Raw genomic sequence first — 9662 nt, forward strand, 5'->3', positions numbered from 1 at the left:
AGTGATGTGGACCAATTAGATACCTGCTGATGTGTATAGCTTGCATGTTTTTTTTAGATCAAAGGCCAAAGGCCCGACGTTAAATTAATAACGCCCTCAACGGCGACAAGGTACAAGGAGCTGAACCCAGCTTACAACACACACCCACACACCCACACGAGCTGCCAAAAGGCTACAACCGGAACCTCGAACGGCGATCACGACCCTTACAAAGCCTACGAAGACTCGGAGAAGACACCGGACAACAACAGTGTCGGGCCGGGGCTCCCCAAGGGAGAGCCATCGAACACGCACGCCGTTAACAGAACTCCCCGCCGCGGGCAGCGCCACCAGTGACCGACCACCACTGTGCATCGACCACCACCGTTCGAACCCCAACAAGCAGCACCCGGGAAACTCGACGAAGAAGGAGGGGACGGCGCAAGCCTTGCCGATGGTCGCCAAGCAAAGAGCCAACGTCATCCGCAGAAACACAGTTGAATGTTGAGAGAAATCATGTAGTGGGGGTCTCCTATTTAGAGATAAAAGATAGATAGAACTTATAGCTACGAGAAACGATCAGATACAACTTAGTGTCATTAAATCTATGATTCAGATGAAAACCAAGTCGGGTGTGATTCTGTTACTATCATGGGCACCATATACATCAGGAAGTTACCTTACCTTAATCTGCAAATTGCAAATTTTATTTTTCTAATGGTGTTGATGGCTTTCTAGCAGATTGCATTTTCGTTATTTCTGAAATACATTTCTTTATGATTTCCTACTATTTCTCTAAATGCAGTGTTAGGATTCTGCATATATATTGTCTTAGGACTCTGAAATGTTTAATCTGTTTTGTCCTCTATCAAGTGTTACGCAAATCTTGGGACGGCTGATGGTGTGGATGGCCACGACAAAGTACTTGGACAACAGATTAGATGGGGTGGAGGGAATGGAGAGAGGTGTGCAATTCAAGTTGAAGGGGTAGGGAGATAGGTTAAGAGGAAGAGACTGGGTCAGGTCATTAACGCAAATCATGATGATGATGGATGGTATCAGCCGAGAAAGTGTGGAAATTGTTTAGGCGGGAAACATTTGTAATAGTTTATGGTTCCTGTGGTATGGGCTAAGAGGCTCAAAATATCTAACCAAACTTTTTTGTCTTGCTACTCACAATATGTAGAAACATTTTTCTTGAAATTAGTAGTTGTCCTTTTATTCTTTGTTTATGATGCTACCTCTTTTGGTACAATAACTATGATTTGGTGGGAGAGCTTATACAAAAGCATAAAAGCTACAAAAAATAGTGCAACATCGTACTAAATTGGCATATCTTACTACAACACCTCCGTGAAATCTTATTACAACACCATGATGGAATGGTGTGTCTACGATATACTAAAGCAGTTAAATTCCAGGATAATTCTTAATACTCCGTGAACATGGCGACAAGCTAATTCTTAGTATAAAAAGCTAAAATTTATGGTTTAAATTTTGACTTGATTCTGCCGTTTGCGCGATAACGCAACGGATCATCTAGTACAATAATAGAACAAGAGAGATAGAACAATCTACTGCCACAAACACATAGCCCAGAGGTGGAATACTCCCTTCTCATCACGATGGTGTTGATGTAGATCTTGGAGGGGTAGGAGATCTCTCCAACGATAGCTCCGATAGAGGATACCCTTCCAATCTTTGTTTGTGCTGACTCTATTTTGGTGTTCCTGATCTATGCTCCGCCTCCCTTCTGATACGCGGCGAGGGACCTTTATATAGTGTTTTTTAGGTCAAGGCTATCATCTGGGGCTCAGGATGGATGGTCAAAGATGATCGGTGATCATTCTCTGGAGGCTGGTTAGATAGCAGGAATGTAGTAGTCGCAATTTTGGCTCCTTGTAGCATCTTGGCCAATAGGTTCACACTATGTCTACAAACATGAAGGTCGAGTCAAGGATTTTTTATAACTTGAGCGTTCCATCTTTAAGTAGACATTGCAGCCGAGAGCGTCGCTTGTGTGCCGCGCCTGCGGTGGTGTGCCTTGACGATCGAGCAACAACGCATGTTAAAAATGGGCATTTATCCAACAACTTGGGTACACATCTAAACAGACTACCGTAAAAAAAGCAGGAGCCTCCTGCTCTTCTCCTCAAGTCCAGGAGATCACGTGCGTGCTCAACTGCCCATCATGGCATATTGTCCACCATGGCTTCCCCGTATCCTCATCCTACACTTTAGCGCTAGCTTCTCTAATCCACGCGGGAAGTTTGTTACACGATAAATCAGTTAGCTCGAGCGCCGCTGTTGATGTCGCCTGTTCCTCTCCTCGACCATGATCATGCATGGCGTCAGACCGCCGCAGTTGCCGCCATGGTGTAGGCGTACATGCTGCCATATCGAGGCAGAGCCGCCGAGCAGCCGACACCACGAACCACTCACCATTTTGCCCGTCGCAATCCACTCACCATTCCATGATTGCAGCACCGAGACCGAGTCTGAAGAAAGAAGGGTTCGAAGCCACGCCGCCGCCTGTGGTGATTGATTAGGCATTCCATCATTACGTGAAACGAGCCTGGATAAGTAGAGTCGTTGTCGACATTGGTCGCACACCAGCAAATCCTTGGGCCTTTCCAAGTAGACATGCTTGTGGCCTTGTGCTGTGACAACACCATCTCAGTAGTCCATCAAACTGTCAAGTGAGTTCCGGATGATCTCTTACTTTAATCTGATTTGATAGGCCAGATATTATTTTACTCGTTACCGTTGGAGTGAATTTGAACATGATCTGGGTATTTGGTCCTACCACTAACAAAAATTTGCAACTTTTGATCAGGGAAAAGATTTATGCTCTTCGCCTTAATTCAGTTTGACGTGAATCCAATTATCAGTTTGCTGATTTTTCTTTGAAACTTGTTTCCTGATTAAATTCACGTCATGTCCTTTTATAGTCTCCTTTTATAGTCGCAGATGCATCAACTCGCTTCTTAGTTGTTGTTTAACATTTTAATGGTATAGTATGAATAATTTTAGTCAGCTGGCCCGACCATTACGATAGGGATTGGAAAATAGTAAATACAAAGGGCTGGTTGAGGTGAAATAGCCACAAATAGCTCCATGTTGTATTCATTGGGCACCAATTCAATTGGACGATTGTGAAATCATCTTCATGCACTCTGCCACTTATTGGCAATCCTCCATGACACAAATATGTATCTTGATTCTTGAGATTAGACTAGGACAAAGCCCGTGCTTCGCTACGGAGCAAGTATCCACTCTGGACCGACGACCATTGACAAAAGGCAGGGATGTGGATGGAGGCATGTAGCTCGATCGATGGTCTGGAGGAATGCATGCGTTTTTACGGGTGCAGCTTGACCTTGACACAGATTTTTTGCCGTCCAACTGAACATTTATGTCAACCTCCACGATATGTCAACCTCTCATATATTACTCGTCATACCTAGGCACCCATTGCCATAAGATAAAAAATCAAACATTTGTCCTGCAACAAACTACAGAGATTCATCTTAATCCATCTCTTACTGAACATAGATGAGAAAATAAACCTTACCAATCAACCACTGGAATAACTAAATATTCAAACAAACCGTATATAATTCTCAAAACTTCATTGTAAAAAGTAAACCATGGTCTCTTGCTTTCTTTGTGCGCTGGAGTAGTGTAGATGAACTCGCATAACATTTCCCAATCACTTTTTTTTATAAAAATATAATCTGCTGACATGTAGAAGTGTTGCCTCAGTCTTCGTCTTTTCTGTAACCCTATCACTCCTAGGAACCAAGAAATATGACTACAGCATAGACTGCAACCAAAACGAATAAGTTGTTTCTAACTTGTATAATCAGACCAAGGAGTATCGACAAAAGAATAACAGAGAAATAAAGAAACTGGTCACACCAGGTAATCTAATACAGTGTACTTTTCTTATAGAGATTAAGAATAACATAATAATTTGGGGCTGTCTGAAGTCTAAACTATCAAATTTATTTCTAAATTTAGAGCATGCAGAAGTGGGTTATGATTTATGAAGAATGATACCTGCAAAGCATACCAATTTGGTAAGAGATCCACAACCGAAGTGAATAAAACAAAATTCCATATCAACCGGTGCAAGTTTCATGAAACAAAGGAATCCATAATTTGAATATATCTCAATCAATTTGATTGAATGTATGTCAGTGTCATGATCCATGCAGTGATGCAGATTTTGATCTAGAAATATACTAACATGAAAACAACAGCTACTACCGGCAACACATACGTGTAGCATCTAATATAAGCCGTAAGTGCATGACGTACAAGGAACTCAAAATATCCACAAAATTTTGTGTGAATGAAAAACAAATAGAATAAAAATAGCAGATTAAACATTGCACAAATTTGAACCTGGAAGTGATGTCTGGCCATCATAATAGTATAATCATGAGCGGTCTTCCAGCTAATCATTTTTTTCCAATGTTGAGAGAAGGCCTATTTAAATTCTTCAAGCGAATCCATGAATAATGTGCATGGTTTAGCAGTATTGAAAGGGAGCACAAAATCTTCTTTTTAGAGTGAAGAGTGTAGATCATCACTTGGTGAGCATCCCATCATAACAGGTCACCAACTATGATTTATGACGGAACCAACATCAAGCCTAATATAGAAAGGTGAAGTACTTCTCATAGGTTGATTGCTTGTGATTCTAATGAAACTCTCGGTCCATGGATCGTGCACTTATAAGTTATAACACCAGAGACTAATGCTTTAGTAATGTTTGAGAACCGCTACAGCCAGGTCTGTACTCTGTACTGTTAGTCTGTAGTTTGAAAAAATTGTTTGAAGGACAAAGTGTGTCACGAGAAGTGTCAGTCAATTTCTGTGCTTCAAAGAAACTCATATATATCCTTGTGTTGCTAAAACTCCGCATTCCAGTGCCCACCATGATGGAAAATTTAAGTTGAGGTAATCAGCAACCAAATAAAGGATGGCATCACGAATACCTGAATCTCAGTCTGCTGTAAAGGTTAAAGCAAGGGGGGCATCTAGCTGACTGGGCATGGCTTCAAACAGAGGCAATACGGAAGGCGTCAGCTAGCTAGCCTCTGGACCGATCGGTCATACTCCAGTAACATTCAAGTGCTCAATGAGAAGCAAACCGAGTAGCTAGCCTCTGGACCGATGGGTCATACTCCAGTAACATTCAAGTGCTCAATGAGAAGCAAATCGAGTAGCTAGCCCTTCCTTGAAGTAATTCACGAAGACGCCCAGCAATCCAAGTCAGGACATCGGAGCTATCGACTGAAAACCTCCCGCTTCCTAATCCACGCTCTAGATTCGAGAGACTGCTCCGTTCCTCCCAACGGGCAGGATGAGGAAGGCAGCGCCGCTCGCTGAAGATCGATGCATGGGTCCTGGGTGGCCCGGGATTGGGAAGACCCTCAGACGTGTCCTCACTCTGGCGGCCGCACCGCCGAGGCTGATTGTGCCGTCGTTCCTGTGGGCCTCCGTACCTAGCAACGGTCCGGTGAGCCGCCACGAAAAAGCAGGCAAACGACCATATTGATGTGTTAGTGTATTCAATTTCTTACGGAACCAACCTGCATTATGCTATCATAGAAGTGGGGTTACACTTGTGCTTACTACGCCACACTAAAACAGTTGAACCAAGGGTTTACCTCGTTCACTTCTATTTACATTTTCCGAACCGATTTTTGCTACTTTTACAATGAAATTGTAACCGGGCACATCAAGTAATTAATAAATGATTTTTATTCTTAGATCGTCTTTCTTACAAGGTATAATTGTCCAAAAAAAGGTGAAGGAATAATCGATGGAGGGGATGGATCTATTAAATTTGGTGAAACTCAAAGCTGAGCTATGTTTAGGAAGTTGCGCATGATTCAGTGTACATGATCAGTTTTATGTTTTTGGTTCTGTTTCATCATGCCCTGGTTGGTACAAAATGCATCATGCTCATATTGAATTGGCAAGAGCACTTTAGGTTGTTTATAATTGTTGTACATGGAATTTTAATGGTTGATCCATGGTATATATTCATGCTCTGACTTTTTGAGAGTTCTAGAAAGGTTATGTATCCAATTTAAATACGAATACAATTTTCTCATTATAAATGAATTCAGAGAATATTTGGGGACCATAGACTATAGACTCTCACTTTTTATCTGGTCAAAATGATAAAGATCAAACTTAGCTTATTTTCCATCCATGTTAGAATATTATGTTGAATCTTGTATTGTTGACACTGATATGTATTAACATCAAACTCTATTATATATGAAATTGATGCTTTGAAATTGTCGACACTGATAGAATTCAGAATGGATGGAGGGACGTTGCCTCATATTGGTGGGACGTTGCCTGGATCGGATGGAGGGACGGATCTCATCTACTTGGTGAACTCGATGGCCCACACGGTGGCATAGATGTATGTGGACTTGACGCCGGCGAATCCAGCTCCCCAGGCGAGGGCCTCGAACTCCCTCTCGTACCTCTCCCTGCCTCCGGGGCAGTGCGCGAGCATGATCATGTCGACGTGGAACACCCCCTGCGAGCTGGGCTTGGCCTCCGGGTTGACCGGCAGGATGCACTCGACGAGCACGACCTTGCCGTGCGCCGGCAGCGCGTCGTAGCAGTTCTTGAGCAGCGTGGCGCAGTGCTGGTCACTCCAGTCGTGGAGGATCCACTTCATGAGGATGGCGTCGCCCGAGGGAACCTCCTTGAACATGTCGCCGCCGACGTGGGTGACGCCCGGGAACGGCGGCGCCTCGGAGATTACGTGGGGGAGGTCGAAGTTGACCCCCTTGATGGCGGGGTAGTGGGCGGCGATGGCGGCCACAGTGGCGCCGACGCCGCCGGCGACGTCGACGAGGGTGCCGAGGCCCTGGAAGCCGTGGTAGAGCTCGAGGAGCTTCTTGGTGATGATGATGGAGTGGTTCTTCATCGCTTGATTGAAGACGCGGTTGAAGCGCGGGTCCGTGCCGTTGTACTCGAACGCCGACATGCCGTACACCTTGTTGAACGGGATGCCGCCGTCAAGCACCGCGTCCTTGAGGTAATACCTGAGGATTGATTTGGAGAACACATTTAATTTATTCACAAGAACTACTGTATATACCATCGTGTGAATTACGATTGGCATGAAAACATTATCTTGCTATCCAAGTAATGGGAGTTGGCCGATGTGCAACCAGTACTAGCAGGCAATAATTCGGCATGTGCTCTTGTTGCCACTTGTGTTCCGCGCGCGACAGGCAAGTAGATGCAATTGTCAGTTAGAGGTAACCTCGATCAGTTTCTACTCTGTCTACGGTGCACACGTACGGCAAAGCAGTGCCCAGAAATATTTTTAGCTAACTGACGCACGCCGAATAACGCTGAGGTCCTCTAGCTCCTACTATCACTGATTTAGAACTACGTACTATCCTGTTAGTGAAGCTCAATTTGGCAAAGAAGAAAGTCAGTTATGATGTACGCCAGCGACAGGAAATGGGCAAGGTAAGAAGAGGAACGATCTACGGAAACTAACTAACTCCACTGAGAGACTCACCAGCTCTCCATGAGGACCTTGTCCTGGTTCGCGAGCGCGAGCGCCGCCATGGAGACGCCGTCCTCGTTGGGGGTGAGGAACTTGCACACGGGCGCGGCGCCGTAGCTCCGGGAGAGGCAGCCGTCCTTGCCCTCACGTCACGACGTTGTACGACGCCAGCAGCCGGAGCATGCGGTCTACCATGTCCGGCGCTTCCGGGTTCGCCGCGGACGGGAGCTTGGCGGCGACCTCGGTCGGGGTCAGCGACTTGCCGCCGGCGGCCACCAGGATCTCCAGGAGGCCAAGCTCGATGGCGTTCTTCAGCGTCATCGGGAGGATCGACGAGGAGGCGAGCTGGAGGGCGAACATGCACGCCTCCTCGTCGGCGCACGCGGCCATGTCGGCGGCGGTGGAGCCCATCGATCTCTACGATGCTGGTGATGGTGCTGGTGGGTGATTTTGGTGTGAGCGAGAGGTGTGCTTTGCTGGGAGGATGAGCAGGGCTTATATATGCATGGGGCTTTCTAGCTTCACCAACCTTGGCAGGAATTTTAGTCTTTTTTTTCTCCTTTTATTCTACACACACCACGTGTTTTCTTGTTCTAGCTAGGGAACAGGTGGTTTCCTTTTTAAACGGTGGCGGCTAACCTCCTTCTATGGGAGAGGGCTGCACGGCGTCTCTCCTAGGGCCCCTCCTGGGATTTTGACACGTCGACTTGTAGCGTTAATGTTGGAGCTCTCTCGTTCACCTAGTGCCCCATATATAAGCTGTACTACGTATTAGGGCATCTCCAGCTGCGCGACGCATTTCAGACGCCCAAAAGTGGTCGCGAGCGTCTGTTTGCGTCGCCCCGCGGACATATTTTGTCCGCTCGTCCGTTTGCGTCTGGGTGTGCTCCCACCGGGGCGATCCATTTTTTTGAATTGCAACATAGTACAAACATTAAAAGTAGTACATAAAAATGCATAAAAACTATAGAAAGTAGATCTATAGGCCTAGACTACTTTCTTCCTGACGGGCCGGCACCGTCGTTGCGTCCCTCCGTCGCCTGCTTCTCCACCGCCTCCCGCGCGGTCGCTATGGCTCGGTGCGCCGCCCCGTCCTCTTGCAGGCACTGCTCCAGCCTCGCGTTGGCGGCCTCGTCCTTGAGCGTCTCGAAAGACTCGACGAGAGCCCGCTGCTCGGCCGCCTTCTCCTCCGGCGTCGGCGCATCAGGGTCATCGGAGGACCAAGATATCTCCGAGTCAGAGTCCTCGGCTGCAGCGGCGGCCGCCAGCCTGCGCTGTTCCAGCTCGGCGTCCAACGCCGCGTGGCGCGCCAGCTCCTCCTGTGCTTCCTTCTCCGCTTCAGCCAGGGCCGCGGCGTCCTTGACCGGGTGGAGGAGATCGGTGCTATCTTCGGAGTCGAACCCCTCGGAGGAGCTCGACGCCGGAGGAGGTGGAGTGGGAGGTGAAGGTGGAGGTGGAGGCGCGGCAGCCTGGCCGCGTCCGGTGCTGCTCATGGTGGATCTGCTTGAGAGGAAGCGGCGCTACGGCAGCGGCGGCTAGGGTTTCTGGGGAGGAGATGAGATGCTCGCGCCCCTGTATATATAGGTCGGAGGCAGGGCGACGGCCGCGCCACGCGTGGCATCGCCATTACTACGTGCGCAGAGGTAGGCGACGGCCGCGCGCCATGCGAGGCATCGCCATTAATAACGCGGCCGCAGACTGCCGAAGCGACGCCTCGGTGCCAGTACTGGCGGAGAAGACGCATCGACGCTGCGCACGCTCGCGGAAGCCGAGGCACGCCATTAACGCGGCCCTGCAGCGCGTCGCCCGGAAGTAATGCCGCGGAAGACGAAGCAGTTGTGCCGCTGCCAGGCGGGCCCGTGCGAGGACCGAGCGGACATTTTCCGCGATCGCCGAGCGTCCGCCGAGACGCAAACCTGGCGCATATTTGGGCCAGGTTTGCGTCTCCGCGGACGACCCGGTCACTTTGCGTCGCGTCGCTGGAGGTGGTGCACGACGCATTTCCGGTCACGGCGGACACAAACGGTCGCTCAGCGTCCGTTTGCGTCGCGCCGCTGGAGATGCCCTTAGGAAACACACCGATTGTAGAAGAAAACATACAAACGGCAACCTAGGGAAAACA

At 48.0% G+C, this 9662-nt stretch overlaps 1 pseudogene; it reads right to left on the minus strand.

Annotated features, from left to right (window-relative positions):
- Positions 1 to 6273: 6273 nt before the first annotated feature.
- On the minus strand, positions 6274 to 7994 carry LOC127308088 (tricetin 3',4',5'-O-trimethyltransferase-like; annotated as a pseudogene).
- Between the last annotated feature and the right edge of the window lie 1668 nt (positions 7995 to 9662).

Source organism: Lolium perenne, chromosome 6 (assembly GCF_019359855.2).
Source record: "Lolium perenne isolate Kyuss_39 chromosome 6, Kyuss_2.0, whole genome shotgun sequence".
Classification (NCBI taxonomy): domain Eukaryota; kingdom Viridiplantae; phylum Streptophyta; class Magnoliopsida; order Poales; family Poaceae; genus Lolium; species Lolium perenne.